This window comes from Schistocerca gregaria, chromosome 4 (genome assembly GCF_023897955.1).
Source record: "Schistocerca gregaria isolate iqSchGreg1 chromosome 4, iqSchGreg1.2, whole genome shotgun sequence".
Lineage (NCBI taxonomy): Eukaryota > Metazoa > Arthropoda > Insecta > Orthoptera > Acrididae > Schistocerca > Schistocerca gregaria.
The window spans coordinates 271,913,124-271,932,906 of NC_064923.1; the positions used below are offsets into that span (position 1 = coordinate 271,913,124).

The following is a 19,783-nucleotide window of genomic DNA, read 5'->3' on the forward strand; positions in this document are numbered from 1 at the left end:
AAGCAGCATGTCGTCTTTAGTTATTATCAGACGAGATGTCTTTATTCCAAAAGGCACTTTTCCTTCTTTCACTCCCACTTCTGTGGTGTGTATCGGCTTATCACTCTGTGTTCCGTTAAATCTTGCAAGATGCGTGACTGTGCTAAGTAGAAGAGAGTGCTGATTGTTGTGGTATTTCTACGAATTGCTCCGTACTCCACCGGGCGTGCCTACGAAACAGTCAGTATGTTATATAATGTATATTGCTTCCACAGACTTTGTGTATATTTTGCATTTTATATGCCTTTCGCGCCACTGCGCTATTTGTTACACCACAGAGCACTTTCAGAAGTCTCTACCTAAGCGAGATTTGGTGCTCTAATATTCCTTCCTTCCTGAGGAAGAGTCATCAGTAAGTCATACAAAGAAGAATTCATTCATAAATATTGTTCACGTATTTTTATCTAGTTTTGTAATGGAAAATTTATTAATTTTTGTATTTTTTAAATCATTTATTTATTTTGCAGATCGGGTGCAAGTAATGGGCAGCCACTAAGTGGTAAGTCAATGTCCGCTCTCCATTCAAGCCACTTCTTCATTTTATAGTTACAACTGAATTTGGCGTTCTTTTAATTAATTAAAAAAATTTGATAGAGTATGAGCGCAACTTCAAAAAATAACGAACTGTGAATGATCGATAGATATGAAAAAAAAATCTTTACTTCATGTTTTTCAGACCTGCATCGGGGTTATTATTAGTTCTTGTTCCGATATTTCGGCTGACAACCTTTCAGTGCGTGCGCCTTAACTCCTAGTATTGCGTAAATCGATTAAAAATCTTGCAAGCGACTCACCTTGAGGATGGCTGAAAGGTTGTCAGCCGAAATATCAGAACAAGAATGAATAATGTCGCGGATAAACGCCCGAGAAATAATGGGATATTCCATCGGGCGGGATCGCTTCAAGAAACACGCGAATAAAGTTTTCTGTGATTAATAGAATGTCTGTGTGATGTCCTTTCCCGTGTTGTACATTCATCATCCTACACTCCTTTATTACGATTGTTTTTCGGAGTGAGAGTACGCAATATTTTCTTTGCGGTTCACTATTAGTAACTACTAGTTTGTCACGCCTTATGCATTTAGTCTCACAGCAGTCTCACATCCTGCCGAGTATCAAGTATGCACATATAAGGAGAGCAGGAGGATGAGAGAACAGTTCTGATTCTCGGTAAGTAAGTATTTTAGTGGCCATCTAGTATAACATTGAACATTTAGTGAAACATACCTGCGATTTACCGAGCTAAATATTTGCACCCCTTTCCTACAAAGTACGAAGTGGATTTGACTCCGTCCGTTCTCTGCCGAACTTGCTCATTGTCGTAGCCGGCGCTAAAATTTTACAGTCGGAAAATTAATCATCACAAGTAACGAAGTGCCTGCTTGGCTTTGCTCCCAAATATTTTTCGTTACATAATACTTGCTACGAAGAGATAAGTGTTTCCTAAGTTTATACAATGTACAGAATGCAGAACCATATTCTGATTGTAATTAGAAAACAGACTAAGAAATATTACGTAATTTGCTCAAGTAGTATATACAGGGGTGTGGATCAAAAAAACTCATGTAAATGTAAATCCGAAGTTTCCAGAATGAAATTTTCACTCTGCAGCGGAGTGTGCGCTGATATGAAACTTCCTGGCAGATTAAAACTGTGTGCCCGACCGAGACTCGATCTTGGGACCTTTGCCTTTCGCGGGCAAGTGGTCTAACAACTTTTTTTTTTGAAACCCCTTTAATAAAGTGGAACTAAAAAAAACAAGTGGCCCCGCCACTTTTCATCCTATAACAAAAAAAAAAAAAAAAAAAAAACTGGTCCACTTCAGGCGTTGGCTCCTGACTAGACCTATCCCAGAGAGCTACCTATATACCAGGGCAAATATAGGAAATCAAGGTTAGGGCTATCCTTACAAACAAAACAAAATCTTCCTTTTTCTGAATTTTATTTTTATTCTTATTGTTGTTATGTTATTATTATTATTATTATTATTATTATTATTATTATTATTATTATTTGTTTAGTTTTGTTGTGTAATTAATCAGTGGCCTTCTGCGCCCCGCTGGTAATATGTTGAGTCACGTCTTCTCGAAATTGATGTGTTCTGTTCAATTGTTCAGAAATGTTCATTGGTTCAAACAGGACACGTTCTTCTCTCTTGGCTTAACACATTCCAGCTGCGAGGCGGGCCGTGGAAAGCACTCCCAAGGAAGTTCGAGAAAAATTGTCTGTATTTTGGGTGACGGACAACGACATAATGACGGTCATTGACGTATGTCCAAAAATCGAGTACAGAGTCTACAGTTTGTCCAAATAGGTAGTCAATGGCATGTCCGCGAATCCAATTCACATCATTGTTCTTCGTCCGAGGAAAATATTCACGATCTGGAAATAATAATGAAATGGGAGTAATCCGATCCGGAATGTTCCGCGTTAGAAAAGCGACAATACGACGAATCAAGAGCCAAACCTCCGCCGCCGGTCCGCAAACAAACCGATGTTCATCATTGTCTGGCACTCCACACGTGGAACAGAGAGGTGATTGGGCGAGGTGGATACGATGAAGGCAAGATTGATTGATTTGCTTACCAATGACAGTTAGGTACCAGACAGATTGAACATTCGTGTCAAGGTAACGGGCGAAATACTGCCTTTGTCTTGAATAAAAGCTGTCTTGGTAAGACGAGGCGTAGATAACTCAGTTCAAAAAAGAAGTATTGTATATAATGGAACTGGGCCGGAACGTCCGAGATCATCACTGGAGCTGACAGAGAGACCGGCGTATATGCCGACAGGAGGAGACCAGTGAGGCTCGTTGGGCATCGTGTCCATACCGTCATCTGGGAGCTGACAAATAGGGCGCGAGCTCTATCCGGCACGTGAAACAGACCTATCCCACCTCGTTCACGGGGAAGAGTAAGGGTTGCATAGTTAACTTTGGACAACAGCCCAGAGCTGACGAAAGATGCCATCGCTGCCAACATGCGACGTGCCACAGTAAGCGGGAAAGGTAGAACTTGTGCTACATGGGGAACTCGGGATGCGATATATATATTGACATATCGAGCTCGTTGGAGAATATCTAGGGATCGAAGGCGATGGTCCCTAAGACCTGTTCTGATCATTAAAAGGAGGCGTCGGCAGTTGATGGCGGCTGAACGCCGGAGATCAGATGAAAAGTCTATTCCCAAACAGCGAATGGTATCAACGGTGGTGAGAGGTGTAACACACTCCACAGGGAGTCCCGTGCCAATGAACATAACTTGTGACTTACGTACGTTTAAAGAGCTACCCGACGCCTCACCATAAGTCGCTACCCACGTCAAAACAGCTCGAATCTCGTCGGCATTACGTAAACAGATGGCTACATCGTCAGCATAGGCCGTGCAACAGAATCGGTATCGATTTACGGACAACCCTACCAAACGTTGTCTGAGTCCACATAGCAAGGATTCCAAGGAAAAGGCGTACAAAATCGCTGATAGAGGGCAACCTTGACGTACGGATCGACCTATTTTTATTGGAGGAGTGAGTCTGCCATTGTACATAATCCTGGAAGAGGCACCCCGCAGAAGGCGCATCACTACCGTGATAACGGCGACTGGGAAACCCATATGGTGGAGAACGGCCGTAAGGAACGAATGGTCAACCCTATCAAAAGCTTGACTAAAGTCCAAAGACGCAAGTGCCCCAGAGAGGCGTTGTGCCTGGGTAACGGCGATCATATCCCTGTAGCGGCATAAAGCCGTGCGGATATTATTATCCCCTCCCACAGATGCTTGGTCTGGCGACATAACATATCGGGCAACGTTTTTAAGTCGTGCCGCCAAAAGGCGAGTGAAGGTTTTCATATCACTGTTAATGAGGGTGAGGGGCCGATAATCACTGATATTGTTGCCACCATGCGGTTTATGTACAGGAATAATAGTGGGCGTGAAGCACATTCCCTATTTCAGATTGGGTTACGTAGCGACGCCCTTCTTGGTCTGTTAGGATGGGAATAAATTTTCGGTGACGATGTTGGCGCTCTTGGATGATATGGTACATAGATGGATGTTCATGAGGCATGCGATCAACAGTACGAGCTCGTACTATCGCTCCTTCCAAATGCCTTCGCATGAGATTGGAGATTTGGGCCTTAGCATGGTTCATCCTTGTATGGCGCTCAGGGGAGGCTGGCATCGTGGAGCATTCTCGTAGGATCCTCTAGTAAAAGTCCATAGTGCTCTTCCTCCAGGCGACAACATCTTTGCCATGCCGGATCAAAGTTTTTCGAAGAGCAGGTTTTGCACACTGGATCCACCAGGATATGGTAGACGGATACGTGGGACGGCGTCTATTACATGTGATTCAAGTGTCTTCTATTAGAAGTCGACAGTCAGGTGAATTAAGAAAAGCCGTGTTCAGTTTCCATAAACCACGTCCGTGCCATACTGCCTGTCTTGTGAGAACAACGTCAGAGAAGTAAGCCTCATGATCTGAGAAAGCAACAGACCAGATTTCAGCCTGTCGTGTGTGTTGAATTAGGGATTGCAAGATGTAGATGCGATCCAGTCGGCTAGAGGAGTGCGCAGTGTAGTACGTAAAGCCCAAACGTTCACCGTGAACATGTCTCCACGTGTCGACAAATTGTAGCCACGTCACGACTGTTTCCAGAGCTGCGCATGGTGAGTGACGCGGCAATTGATCCTGAGGTCGCTGGGTGCAGTTGAAGTCTCCACCCATAACCCAGTCATCGTGTGGTCCCATAAAAAGGGGTGTAACTCCATCTGCGAAGAAGGCGTTGCGTTCACGGCGGTAGATGGAGCCCGACGGCGCATAAATGTTGACGATGCGTACACCAAAGAGAGTAAGGGCCATACCTCTGCCGTTGGGGAGGTATAGGACATCTTCGGCAGGAAGACCTTCTCGTAAGATGATGGCAACACCACTACCGGTGTCCGAAGCGGGAGAAAGATGCGCCGTGAAGCCATGTGGTGGTGAAAAATCAGCGACATGCACTTCCTGAAAAAGCGTAATACTTATGTCCGCATCATAAATCATATCGCGGAGCAGCGCTAGTTTGTGGGGCGCACGAATGGTCGCAAGGTTAATCGTTGCGACACGATAATGCTGGTGTTGGAGTCCCACAGGCACAGGTGGGGCTGCTTCTTCAGGAGCGAGAGGTTGTCGATCTTGCCGGTCCGCTGAAGAGGCTGCTATTGTGGAGAGTTTGCGGGCGCGGGCGCAACCGATGGGGCCGCCCCATCATCAGCACCGTCCACCCCAGTCCCTTCGATCTCCACGTCGTCTGCCCAGGAGACTGATACTGCGGTAGGGTACCGACTGTGTACATCATCCATGTGGAGAGGAGACGTAGTTTTCGGCTCAGCATATAGACTTTCTTCAACGTCGACTTGTGGGGGCGACGGCGCCAGTAAGGAGGGTTGATCGTTGCCAGTGGTCGCCTGTGGCGGGTCGTTCGCATCAGACTTTTGGACATCACAGAGCGGTTTGTCGTCCATCTTCGGTTCTGCATCTCTGGCATCCATCCGTAGAATGGATTCGTCAGGGGGTGTACGGCTACGTTTCTTTCTCTTTCGTGTCGACATTTGTTTTCGAACAGGTCGTTCCGAGTCTGATTGCGGGTGGCTTTCGTCTGACTCCGGACCAGTCTGAAGGAAACCAGAAGTAGGTACCACTCCCGGATCAACGTCCATCTCATTAGCATTTTCAGTTACAGTGCTGCGATGATGTGGCAGGTCAGGATCTAGCGTCTGTGGCACCTCAGAAGGAATCTCAGTAGCGGTTGCATCTGCCTGATCAGAGGACGTCAACGGAGCAGGAAGACGCTGTGTAGAGGTGCTACCTTCCTGGGCAACCTTGCCAAATGTGACAGGGATCTGAGTGATCACCGCTGGGGACGTTTCCTCGCCGACCGGCGTCTGGATCAGGCGGCGTCGCATGCAGGAGGATCTGACGTGGCCTTCTTGTCCACAAGCCGCACATGTTCGGGGTTGGCCGTCGTACATGACAATGGCTCCCACACCGCCAATTGTCAGGTATGATGGTATATGTTTTTTCAGTTCAATTTTGACCTGACGCACACCATTAAGGACATGGTAAGTCGTGAAGGTTTGCCATTTTTCCTCTACGTAACCGATGACGTTACCGTATGGTTGTAACGCAGAGACAACTAAGTCCTTCGACACTTCCAAAGGTAATTCAAACACCCTAATCGTGCGTTGACCGTACTCTGCGAGTTCAAGTGTTACTGCTCCGACGTGACCATCAGAGTATTTGAACTTAAGTCCATTGGTATGGCGGCAAATAACATCTTCACACACCTCGGTGTTTGTCATTTTAATATGAACGACACTACTCGTGATCGAAAAATGGATTCCAATAACGTGGTTAGGATCTAAACGAACTTCTTCACGTAGGAACGTTTCAACTTCATGTGCACGAGGTCGCGCATGTTCAGCTGGGAAGGAAACTTTAAGGGTCGCACGGCGGTAAGCGCTCGACATGTTGTTCACAAGCCTTAAAGCTACGACGCGGAAGTAAACAAACCTGGGGCCGGCGCGCGGGGCCATCCGCACGCTGCCACGGCTGAGAGCCGACTACCAACTGAGCTACCGAAGCACGACTCACGCCCGGTACTCATAGCTTTACTTCTGCCAGTAAGGTCCCGAGTTCGAGTCTCGGTCGGGCACACAGTTTTAATCTGCCAGGAAGTTTCATATCAGCGCACACTCCGCTGCAGAGTGAAAATTTCATTCTGGAAACATCCCCCAGGCTGTGGCTAAGCCATGTCTCCGCAATATCCTTTCTTTCAGGAGTGCTAGTTCTGCAAGGTCCGCAGGAGAGCTTCTGTAAAGTTTGGGAGGTAGGAGACGAGGTACTGGCAGACGTAAAGCTGTGAGTACCGGGCGTGAGTCGTGCTTCGGTAGCTCAGTTGGTAGAGCACTTGCCCGCGAAAGGCAAAGGTCCCGAGTTCAAGTCTCGGCCGGGCACACAGTTTTAATCTGCCAGGAAGTTTCGTAAATTCGAAGTATTTGTAGTTGGCTGGCTCAAATGGCTCTGAGCACTATGGGACTCAACTTCTGAGGTCATCAGTCCCCTACAACTTAGAACTACTTAAACCTAACTAACCTAAGGACATCACACACAACAATGCCCGAGGCAGGATTCGAACCTGCGACCGTAGCAGTCCTGCGGCTCCGGACTGCAGCGCCTAGAACCGCACGGCCACCACGGCCGGCTGGGACTTAACATCGGAGGTCATCAGTCACCTAGACTTAGAACTACTTAAACCTAACTAACCTAAGGAGATAACACACACCCATGCCCGAGGCAGGATTCGAACGTGCGACCGTAGTAACAGCGCGGTTCCAGACTGAAGCACCTAGAACCGTTCGGCCACAACGACCGGCCACAAGTTTTCTTGGAATGATTTTATTACACCATTACTAGTTTCGAGGCTGAGCCAGTCATCAGATGGTAGCGTTGATTTCTTGCAAGTTTTACGTTAGTCTCTTCCTGAAAAGCCCTCCTTTGCATATTATACACTCCTGGAAATTGAAATAAGAACACCGTGAATTCATTGTCCCAGGAACGGGAAACTTTATTGACACAATCCTGGGGTCAGATGCATCAAATGATCACACTGACAGAACCACAGGCACATAGACACAGGCAACAGAGCATGCACAATGTCGGCACTAGTACAGTGTATATCCACCTTTCGCAGCAATGCAGGCTGCTATTCTCCCATGGAGACGATCGTAGAGATGCTGGATGTAGTCCTGTGGAACGGCTTGCCATGCCATTCCCACCTGGCGCCTCAGATGGACCAGCGTTCGTGCTGGACGTGCAGACCGCATGAGACGACGCTTCATCCAGTCCCAAACATGCTCAATGGGGGATAGATCCGGAGATCTTGCTGGCCAGGGTAGTTGACTTACACCTTCTAGAGCACGTTGGGTGGCACGGGATACATGCGGACGTGCATTGTCCTGTTGGAACAGCAAGTTCCCTTGCCGGTCTAGGAATGGTAGAACGATGGGTTCGATGACGGTTTGGATGTACCGTGCACTATTCAGTGTCCCCTCGACGATCACCAGAGGTGTACGGCCACTGTATAAGATCGCTCCCCACACCATGATGCCGGGTGTTGACCCTGTGTGCCTCCGTGGTATGCAGCCCTGATTGTGGCGCTCACCTGCACGGCGCCAAACACGCATACGACTATCATTGGCACCAAGGCAGAAGCAACACTCATCGCTGAAGACGACACGTCTGCATTCGTCCCTCCATTCACGCCTGTCGCGACACCACTGGAGGCGGGCTGCACGATGTTGGGGCGTGAGCGGAAGACGGCCTAACGGTGTGCGGGACCGTAGCCCAGCTTCATGGAGACGGTAGCGAATGGTCCTCGCCGATACCCCAGGAGCAACAGTGTCCCAAATTTGCTGGGAAGTGGCGGTGCGGTCCCCTACGGCACTGCGTAGGATCCTACGGTCTTGGCGTGCATCCGTGCGTCGCTGCGGTCCGGTCCCAGGTCGACGGGCACGTGCACCTTCCGCCGACCACTGACGACAACATCGATGTACTGTGGAGACCTCAGGCCCCACGTGTTGAGCAAATCGGCGGTACGTCCACCCGGCCTCCCGCATGCCCACTATACGCCCTCGCTCAAAGTGCGTCAACTGCACATACGGTTCACGTCCACGCTGTCGCGGCATGCTACCAGTGTTAAAGACTGCGATGGAGCTCCGTATGCCACGGCAAACTGGCTGACACTGACGGCGGCGGTGCACAAATGCTGCGCAGCTAGCGCCATTCGACGGCCAACACCGCGGTTCCTGGTGTGTCCGCTGTGCCGTGCGTGTGATCATTGCTTGTATAGCCCTCTCGCAGTGTCCGGAGCAAGTATGGTGGGTCTGAAACACCGGTGTCAATGTGTTCTTTTTTCCATTTCCAGGAGTGTAATACAGAGGTTTTATTTTCGTTTATAATCCATACTGATCCATGAAGTGAACTATAAACAAGATCTTGTTTTCAATTCAGGCGAAAATACATTTTGCAGGCTCAACAACGTCATTTGAAAGACCCAAGGTGTTGTAAATAGGTGATTTTCGCGCCACTTGTGTGTTGATCAAATCAGCATCGTAACTTTATCACCTGGCTTTCGTCGAAAAAGAATGATCTGAAAAGCATTCCGCGATCCTGCGATACGGGGTGGCCTCACTCGGTGCCGTTCTATGCACTGCTTGCGGCTGTTGCTTGCGGTCGCGGCTGCGCGCACACAACTGGGGAATCGCGTGGGCAGCGCAGTTGGTGAAAGCACGTGGACGCGGTGCGCTCCAAGGTCGCCGGCCCGCACGCCGTGAGCTCCGGTCTTGGACACTGCCTCACAGGAGAGGAGGGCAGGACGTTTCTTGAACCAGGACGGAAAAGTTGTCACTGTCCACAGAAAAACAGATCTTTTTTAGTTGGTTAACGATTCTTTTGGTCGCCACCAACTCCACCAAAAGAATCGATAACGAACTAAAAATCGCGTGTTTCTTATACAAGGTACTGCACTATACACATTGGCCAGTCGGCAATGCAGCTATGCTGGTATACAGGGTGTTGCAAGAAGGTACGGCCAAACTTCCGGGAAACATTCCTCACACACAAATAAAGAAAAGATGTTATGTGGACATGTGTCCGTAAACGCTTAATTTCCATACTAGAGCTCATTTTAGTTTCGTCAGTACGTACTGTACTTCCTCGATTCACCGCTAGTTGGCCCAATTGAAGGAAGGTAATGTTGACTACGGTGCTTGTGTTAACATGCGACTCATTGCTCTACGGCACTAACACCAAGCACATCCGTACGTAGCATCAACAGGTTAGTGTTCATCACGAACGTGGTTTTGCAGTCAGTGCAATGTTTACAAATGCGGAGTTGGCAGATGCCCATTTGATGTATGGGTTAGAACGGGGCAATAGCCGTGGCGCGGTACGTTTGTATCGAGACAGATTTCCAGAACGAAGGTGTCCCGACAGGAAGACGTTCGAAGCAATTGATCGGCGTCTTAGGGAGCACGGAACATTCCAGCCTATGACTCGTGACTGGGGAAGACTTACAACGACGAGGACACCTGCAATGGACGAGGCAATTCGTCGTCCAGTTGACGATAACCCTAATGTCGGCGTCAGAGAAGTTGCTGCTGTACAAGATAACGTTGACCACGTCACTGTATGGAGTGTGCTACGGGAGAAACATTTGTTTCCGTACCATGTACAGCGTTTGCAGGCACTATCAGCAGCTGATTGGCCTCCACGGGTACACTTCTGCGAATGGTTCATCCAACAATGTGTCAATCCTCATTTCAGTGCAAATGTTCTCTTTACGGATGAGGCTTCATTCCAACGTGATCAAATTGTAAATTTTCACAGTCAACATGTGTGGGCTGACGACAATCCGCACGCAATTGTGCAATCACGTCATCAACACAGATTCTCTGTGAACATTTGGGCAGGCATTGTTGGTGATGTCTTGACTGGGCCCCATGTTCTTCCACCTACGCTCAATGGAGCACGTTATCATGATTTCATACGGGATACTCTACCTGTGCTGCTAGAACATGTGCCTTTACAAGTACAACACAACATGTGGTACATGCACGATGGAGCTCCTGCACATTTCAGTCTAAGTGTTCGTACGCTTCTCAACAACAGATTCGGTGAGCGATGGATTGGTAGAGGCGGACCAATTCCATGGCCTCCACGCTCTCCTGACCTCAACCCCCTTGACTTTCATTTATGGGGGCATTTGAAAGCTCTGGTCTACGCAACCCCGGTACCAAATGTAGAGACTCTTCGTGCTCCTATTGTGAACGGCTGTGATACAATACGCCATTCTCCAGGGCTGCATCAGCGCATCAGGGATTCAATGCGACGGAGGGTGGGTGCATGTTTGCGACGGAGGGTGGATGCATGTATCCTCGCTAACGGAGGAAATTTTGAACATTTCCTGTAACAAAGTGTTTGAAGTCACGCTGGTACGTTCTGTTGCTGTGTGTTTCCATTCCATGTTTAATGTGATTTGAAGAGAAGTAATAAAATGAGCTCTAACATGGAAAGTAAGAGTTTCCGAACACATGTCCACATAACATATTTTCTTGCTTTGTGTATGAGGAATGTTTCCTGAAAGTTTGGCCGTACCTTTTCGTAACAACCTGTACATTGCAGTAAAAGTCAACGAATTGAAGCAGACTCTCACACATTGACAACATCAATAGAAATGGCATAATACACACAAAAAACGCACTTGAAAATGGGAATCATTTCCCGAAACGCGTCGTGCGAAAAATAAATAAAGAAAACGGTGACTGGTAGCAGAAGATCTATTTATAAACAAACATTGTTTTCACAGTCGCAGACTTTCAGAAACCATTTATAATGGATCAAATCAGATTTTCAAGGTTATTTGATATCGGGATCTTACGAATATATCATAAAAAGTTCAGCCATTTGTTATGCATAGTCGTCTTGGAATTCTGGGCTGTGTTTTGGTCCACCAGCGACAGCGAAAATATATTAAAAAAACCTTTTTTGAAGTTCTCTGAGGAACCGTCCATGAACTAATGGCGTCTCCATAATCCCGACCTCAAATCCACCGTAGACCACATCAAATGCAAAATGGATCAACCGATTCGCTTCATCTTCCTATTCAGGTGGAAGTGTGTAATATTCATACTTTGACCCTATTCTGTAGGATAGTGACACTAAGACGATCCTTTAATTAAATAACTGTTAAAAGTTGAATGAATAGATTTAAATTTCAAAATTCGTTCAGTCTGAAGTTGGTGACCATAAATAACAAACAGTAAGAGTTAAAACACAGGAGGAATTTTCAACGTACGTTTAGTCACCGTTCCTGTTTCAGTGGTGAATGTAGTCACTGTTTAATGAAAAACGTAAATTATGAAAACGATAATTGAAGATACCAAGTGAAGTGCGACTAATACTTTGTTGCTAAATACAACGACCCAGTAGTCTGTCTACTAAACGCCTCAGAAGTTCTTCAGCAGACTCGATCACTCTCTCTTAAAAACAGACGTAAAGAGAACATTACATTTGAGAATAGGGAAGATAACATGATGTGTTGCTTCAGTAACGGTGTAAAGTACTCGAATTGAACACACAGCAATAGTTAGTTAACTCATTGGTATCCCTTTCCCACTACCATCACTATCTCTAGCCGAACATAGACAGGCCGATGAGCATTCCTGCTCATTGTTCCTTTTTGTTCTCCTCCTCGAGGTGAGTCAGCTGCTGCTGTTATTCTTGGACGCATACATCCCCCAACTTCTTTGACCTTCCTCCAGTTGGTTAACAGGTATATACTGCTGTACTTTAGCGTCGATGTCCCTGCATTCCCTATTATGAAACTGATACTTGCAACCCCACCCCCCATAGTCGTACTAAACCTCCAGAAATGTCTCAGATTAGCCGGTGAGTCCGCAGACGGTGGTATAAAGGGCGTACCAGATAACTGGCCACGCTTTCCCACTCGAGTTTTGCGGTTCTAGGCGCTACAGTCTACATCCGCGCGACCGCTACGGTCGCAGGTTCGAATCCTGCCTCGGGCATGGATGTGTGTGATGTACTTAGGTTAGTTAGGTTTAAGTAGTACTAAGTTCTAGGCGACTGATTACCTCAGATGTTAAGTCCCATAGTGCTCAGAGCCATTTGAATAATTTTGAACCACTCCAGTTTTGCAATAATTAAGCCAGTCTCTAACTTCAGCGTATAGACGGTATAGTGCGTATAAGATCGTGTATCTTCGGTTCTGACAAAGTTACTCATTTGTTTAGTAATATCAACATTTTTCTGGCATTGTAAAATTACTGAAAGATAGTATTTATCGACTGTAGATTCCTCCAAATGTCTGAATGGCAAAAGGCAATTTTTGCTAGCAAATATTTATTAACAACAGTTACTGGATTCGCTCCAGAATAAATGTATTTTCCCTACGTGTCTCCTTGGTGACGTCACCAGCGATTTCTGCATCGGCACCTCATCCCACAGGCTCTGAAAGTGCCAAATGTCCAACCGCCTCTGCTACCAGCAGGGGAACTTACCCCTCGTTCCTTACGCCGGAGGTACTGCGGCTGTGATGGATTCACTTCACGTTATGTGAAATAGCAAAACTGGAAGTAAAGTAAACTGCGCTCTTATTTGCAAATAAGGGTTACCTTACGTACTGCAGTGGTCCGGACACACTGTTTGCAGAAGAGTTAAATTGCCTCCATCCTTCGGTACATTGACAGATTCCGCGCAAGTTCATTTTCTCCACTCAGTTCCCTTTTCATATTTGGTGTACAGTACAATGAAAGGCCACATGTTAATGCGTCCCTGTTTATCAACTGCAGACACCTGTTGCCTGTATCCCTACTTCGCATCAATGGAAGGGGTAAGGAGCCTGTCCAGTAATAAACCACACCCTTCCCCTAGTCGTGCCATCCAGACGCGATTGTAGTCTGTCTTTCACACTTAGAAACAAGATACACTTGATCCTACTGTTCCAGTTGCCCTGACATTGTTCCCCAGGTTGGAAGTTGGATTTTGATATTGACATTTACCCCTGGAAACACTTGCAGAACGCAGTAGCTGCGAAGCGAACCATGGCAATGTAGATAGCGTTGAGTTACGCCATGACAACATCCAACGGTAGTATGTAATCTATGGTACCAGTTCGCACCAACTTCCTGCATTATTTTCACTGCTTTTTCTGTGGATAACTTTGTAAGGAGTCAGGCAAATCCAACACCTTCCATGAAAACCCTGACATGATAAGCAAATCCAGTAGTATGTCACATAGCTCCGAATAAATCGTGACATTAAATTAACCAAAGTAATACGAGTAACGAGTGAGCAAATGGAATACCACAGACTAACACAAGAATGCCTAAATGCATGTCATACCTTCCCACTGTGAGACAGACGCAGTTCCGAGGGGAGAAACAAGAACAGAAACCGAGAGCAAAACCGTGTTAAGCTAGAAGGCCCTACGAGAAGGGACGGACTGGACACCCATGTCGCCAGCTAACCACTAGGACAACCCCAGCTGCAAGTTTTAGCGTGAGACTTTTTCGCGTCTCTGTTACGTCAAGGACCACCCACCCCCCCAGCCCATGTTAAAAGCTAGAGCCCTCCAGAAGAACAGTATAGATCATATGATAATACTAAAAGGGCCACACCACCCTCAAGTTTTAGCGTGAGACTTTTTCGCGTCTCTGTTACGTTGCAAACTTTAAAAACATTGCCCCACCACGAAAAGTATAACGTTTCTCATTGGATAGACAGAATCTTTGTAGGCGGAGCTTAAGGTTAACATTGAGACCCTCATTGGTCAGATGAAAACACATCCAGATAGTTTTTTTTAACCAAGTTCGGTAAATTGTAGTAAGGAGAAGTTAGGGAAGAGTTGCTTCCGAGAGGGAGAGTTGAGGGAAGCTGTGCTGCCCGCCGCCCCCTGACGAACACCGACAAGGTAATGAACGCACGCGATGCCGCATAACAGCTCATAAAACTTCACTCAGAACTGCAGAAGTCTCATCTGTTACACCCCCTTTTTACGTAATACTAGTGTCGATCGTCAATTAAAGCTCATGGTGTTCATATTTGCCACTTGAAGTAAAAATCTGAAACGCGATGATTTTTCTGTTATATAGTTATTGAGAAGCCACCTCAGCCACTGTAATTTACGACAAGTTAGATAAGTAATTAAAGATAATTGAGGGTCACCGTAGACCATTTTGATAGTTTGCTCTTTTGTAAAACTTAATTTAAACCTAGATTATAGATGTGATATGGCATAGGTCATCCTTCGATCCATTGTAGAACTTGGAAACCCACTCAGGGAATATTCGTTCACATTTTTGTTGAACGCAGTTGGTTTTTACCATCGTGTATTAAAATATTTCCTTTTATCAATAGTGCAATTTATAAACGATGTTTTGTGAGTAGAATAAAATTTCCAATGGTAAACTTAACTGCTTTTTCGACGTTATTTTACCAGCTAACTAAAAATAGGGAAGCCTTAGACCCCTTCCACTAAATTTAGTTAGTATTAAGATTCTTTTACAGGGAGTGCAGTGGAGCTGACGCTGAAATCATTAAGTATTTGGTTATATCATCGCTAGTCTCATTGAACTCTTCTGAATACTACATGTCATGTGTGGTCTGACGTCTACTTACCAGCAACAGGTCCCAGGTTCAAACTAGTCAATTCCCTAAAAAACACGCTCAGAACGTCGTTGCGCGAAAGTGGTAGGGAGACACGATATAGAACAAACAGACACCACGTAGAATGTTAGAACTTAATGTGTGGAACAAAATTCCTCTTCTTATCCAACTGACTGCCAAGAAACTGCAGACCTTGCTGCGTGACTTGGAGGTTTTAATTTTAATCGTGTTGTTCATTGTCTGTGATAGTTGGGCCTTGAGTAGTTTCAAGCTAGCTTTGTGTGCTGATATATTCGAATGCCACTGCCACAACTGTTCAAGCGCACGTAATGAAAGTTAGGAGCTTTCCAGCAGAACTACAGAAATCAGGCAGGAGGAACGCAATCTACAACCTGTGTCCGAGTAAAGATTACAAAGCGGGTTTACCATTCAAAAATCACGTTTGGAGGTTGGGTTTTTTATGGGAATATCGTGTTACGTCTTGTATAAGAACGAAAAACTTCACCCAGCGCGTCCCGGAAGTCAACGGAAACAAGGTCATGGCCAATGGAGGCTGCAGTGCCTCGCGATGTCACTTCTTGCGTTGGTCGGGATCCAGTGACTGTCATGCGAATATGGCTTCAGGATGTATAACGACAAATGGGTGTAAATATAGAGAGAGTACTGCATGATCAGCAATTTTGAGCAATTTCAAGATTGCTAATTACCGTTGCAACAGAATAATAGGGACAGAGTCTCCTGTTGAGAAGAGTGTTTCAATTTTACGTTACTCTTCCATATTTTTTTTCATTTCCACATTTTTCTTTTAATAAAGCTGTAGAACTGAGCTGCAGCCGTTTAATATTAGGTATATAGCGTTATACTGAAAAATGTAAAGAATGTACAACGTACGCTGAAGGGCCAAAGAAACTGGTATAGGCATGCGTAATCAAACAGAGAGGTACGTAAACAGGCAGAATACGGCGCAGCGGTCGGCAACGCCTATAGAAGACAACAAGTGTCTGGCGCAATTGTTAGATCGGTTACTGCTGCTAAAATGGCACGTTATCAAGATTTAAGTGACGTTGAACATGGTGTTATAGTAGGAGGCGCAAGAGCGATGGGACACAGCATCTCCGAGGTAGCGACCAAGTGGGGATTTTCCCGGACGACCATTTCACGAGTGTACCGTGAATGTCAGGAATCCGTTAAAAATTAAATCTCCGACATCGCTGCGGCCTGAAAAAGATCCTGCAAGAACGGGACCAACGGCGACTGAAGAGAATCGTTCAACTTGGCAGATGTGCAACCGTTCCGCAAACTGCTATAGATTTCAGTGCTGGGTCATCAACAAGTGTCAGTGTGCTTACCATTGAACGAAACATCTTCGATGTGGGCTTTCAGAGCCGAAGGCCCACTCGCGTACCCTAGATGACTACACGACACAAAGCTTTACGCCTCGTCTGAGCCCGCCAGGACCGACATTGGACTGTTGATGACTGGAAACATGTTGTCTGGTCGGACGAGTCTCGTTTCAAATTGTATCGAGTGGATGGACGTGTACGGATATGGAGACAATCTCATGAATCCATGGACCCTGCATGTCAGCTAGGGACTGTTGAAATTGGTAGAGGTTCTATAAAGGTGTGGGACGTGTGCAATTGGAGTGATATGGGACTCCTTATACATCTAGATATGGCTCTGACAAGTGTCATGTACGTAAGCACCCTGCCTGATCACCAGCATCCATTCATGTCCATTGTGCATTCTGACGGACTTGGGCAACTAGAACAGGACAATGCGACACTGCACACGTCCAGAATTGCTACAGAGCGGCTCCAGGAATACTCTTCTGAATTTACACTCTTCCGCTGGCCACCAAACTCCCCAGACATGAACATTGAGCATATCTGGGATGCCTTTCAACGTCCTGTTCAAAAGAGATCTCCACCCTCTCGTACTCTTACTGAATCATGGACAGTCATGCAGGATTCATGGTGTCAATTCCCTTCATACTGCTTCATACATCAGTCGAGTCCATGCCGTGCCGTGTTGCGGCACTTCTGCATGCTCTGTGGACCCTACACTAAATTAGGCAGATGTACCACTTTCTTCAGCTCTTCAGTGTAACAAAAGATTCACGGTTCCTAAGACATTTAGTTAGTTATGGGGATTATGTAGAAATATGTTTCTTCCATTCACATATTTTTTTAAATTTCATCCCTTCTTACCCACTCTCCAACTCTTATTTCCATTTATTTTTTTCGCCAAATGGTAATCTATATTTGATAGTAGGTTTAGGAAGTATTGCCCCAGTCATTCAAGAGTTATATTGGAGTGCATGCTCTCATCCTTCACGTTCTCCGGCTCTGCCCCCCCCCCCCCCCCCCGCTCCACTCCCCCCTCCGAACACATCCATAGTAGGCCGTGCACAATGGATCCTACTTTATCACTACCTTGCCTATTGACCTATCATGTCAGACTGTACATCTCTGTCTGCCCTCAGATGATAAATTGCCTCTTGCCTTCAAAATATTCAGTGTTTGCGTGACTGCTCGTTGCTCCTAAATCAACCGGCACGAATCGCGCAACTGTTCTTATATTGATTTCCACACGAAAACACGTAAATGCACCTGACGTTCTCTAGCTGTCAAGAAACTCGTGTGGAGACGAGGGAAACTGCAAAGAAATGTTCAAGTCTGCTTTCCCAAACACGTCATCTGCGCAACTGGGCGATCCTTGTGACAGTTTAAAGAGAATAGAGGAAGTTGCAGCCGAGCTGGTTTTGAACGTTTTATGACCATGCAGCTGCTGTTGCCGGAGTAGCAAGCAAATTACCTGCCATCTGAAGAGATAATTCACCTCTGGAGTCTTTCTACTTGGTGTTTTCAGTCACAGGTGATTGACGGTGAGTCAGATGGCAGATGTTATGCAGATCCGCCGTGAGTGGCTCAGAGAACAACTCTCTGATTACCCAAGCACGCTACAAGAAACTTATGTTACGAGGGTAATCCCAAACGTAAGGTCTCCTATTTTTTTTGTAGGTACATAGTCTTGTTTATTTCTACAATGGTTTACATCAATTTACAGCCTGAACATATAGCTAGTTTTCGACATAATCACCATTTCTGTCGATGCATTTTTGTAGACGCTGTGGCAGTTTTTGTATGCCCATGTCATACCAGCTCGCCGCCATGCTGTTCAGAAAGTTACTAACCTCTTCTTTCACCTCGTCGGAGCTGAACTGCTTTCCGGCCAAATGTTCTTTTAACCTAGGGAAAAGGCGATAGTCACTGGACGCCAAGTCAGGACTATAGGGTGGGTGGGTGATTATGTTCCACTGAAACTGTTGCAGGAGGGCTACGGTTTGCCGAGCGATGTGTGGGCGAGCGTTGTCATGGAGAATGTGTATGCCTTTGCTCAACATTCCTCTTCTCCGGTTCTAAATTGCACGTTTGAGTTTTTTCAGAGTCTCACATTACCTGTCAGCGTTAATTGTGGTCCCAGCGATTCAGCTCTGACTTTTCGAGGTCTTTTTCATCTACAGGGTGACAATTATTGAACTATATGAGATAAAATCGCCATAACTTCTGAACGGTGTCCGTTAGGACGTTCAAACTGCATCGTTGGCCGCGTGGCATGATGGGAATTATTATGCATGCATGGTCTGGTTTAGGGACGAAGCCCACTTTCAGTTGGATGGGTTCGTCAGTAAGCAAAATTGGCGCATTTGGGGGGACTGAGAATCCGCATTTCGCGATCAAGAAGTCTCTTCACCCTCAACTGGTCACAGTGTGGTGTGCAATGTCCAGTCACAGAATAATCGGTGCGATATTCTTTGATGACATAGTGAATACCGAACGTACGTGAAGGTTTTGGAAGATGATTTCATCCCCGTTATCCAGAGTGATCCTGATTTCGACAAGACAGGGTTCATACAAGATGGAACTCGACCCCATCGAAGCAGGAGTGTGTTTGATGTCCTGGAGCAGCACTTTGGCGACAGAATTATGGCTCTCGTGTATCCAGAGGCCACTGGCATGGAACTCGATTGACCGCCATGTTCTCTGAATCTATATTAAAGACAAGGTGTACAGCAGTAACCCTACAACCATTGCTGAGCTGTAAACAGCCATTCAGGAGGTCATCGACAACATCGATGTTCCGACACTTCAGCGGATCATGCAGAATTTCGCTATTCGTCTGCGCCACATCATCGCCAATGATGTAAGGCATATGGAACATGTCATAACGTAAAGCCGATTACACGCTCAATAAAGTATGTGCACGCTGTAGTTTGTAACTAATTTACGATTTTATACATATAATTCAATATTTGTCAACTTGTATATTCTGTGTGATTTTTACAATTTCGAGTCCCCATTCCTTCAAAATGGGCGATGTCGCAACGTGAAGCCAAAATTTGCCTACTGACACAGAAATTCCTCAGTTAGAGCGTATATCCAATTTCTATACATATTTGGCAATTGGGAAGCATTGCCGGTTTTGCTAGTGTAATATAATTGAAGGGGGAAATAAAAGC

The 19,783-nt window shown here is 46.0% G+C and overlaps 1 protein-coding gene and 1 non-coding gene across 3 annotated transcripts in view; both read left to right on the top strand.

The window, feature by feature from the left end:
• The window catches only part of LOC126365992 (protein GDAP2 homolog), a 929,669-nt gene that overhangs the window by 120,980 nt on the left and 788,906 nt on the right, over positions 1–19,783 (top strand). For both annotated transcript variants that reach the window (XM_050008813.1, XM_050008815.1), the window contains exon 2: positions 507–538. The gene's annotated coding sequence lies outside the window, so the exon portion shown is untranslated. The remainder of the gene's footprint in view (positions 1–506; positions 539–19,783) is intronic.
• Trnas-cga (transfer RNA serine (anticodon CGA)) lies at positions 6,958–7,032 on the top strand. Its single transcript has one exon. It is a non-coding gene; the product is annotated as a tRNA-Ser (tRNA).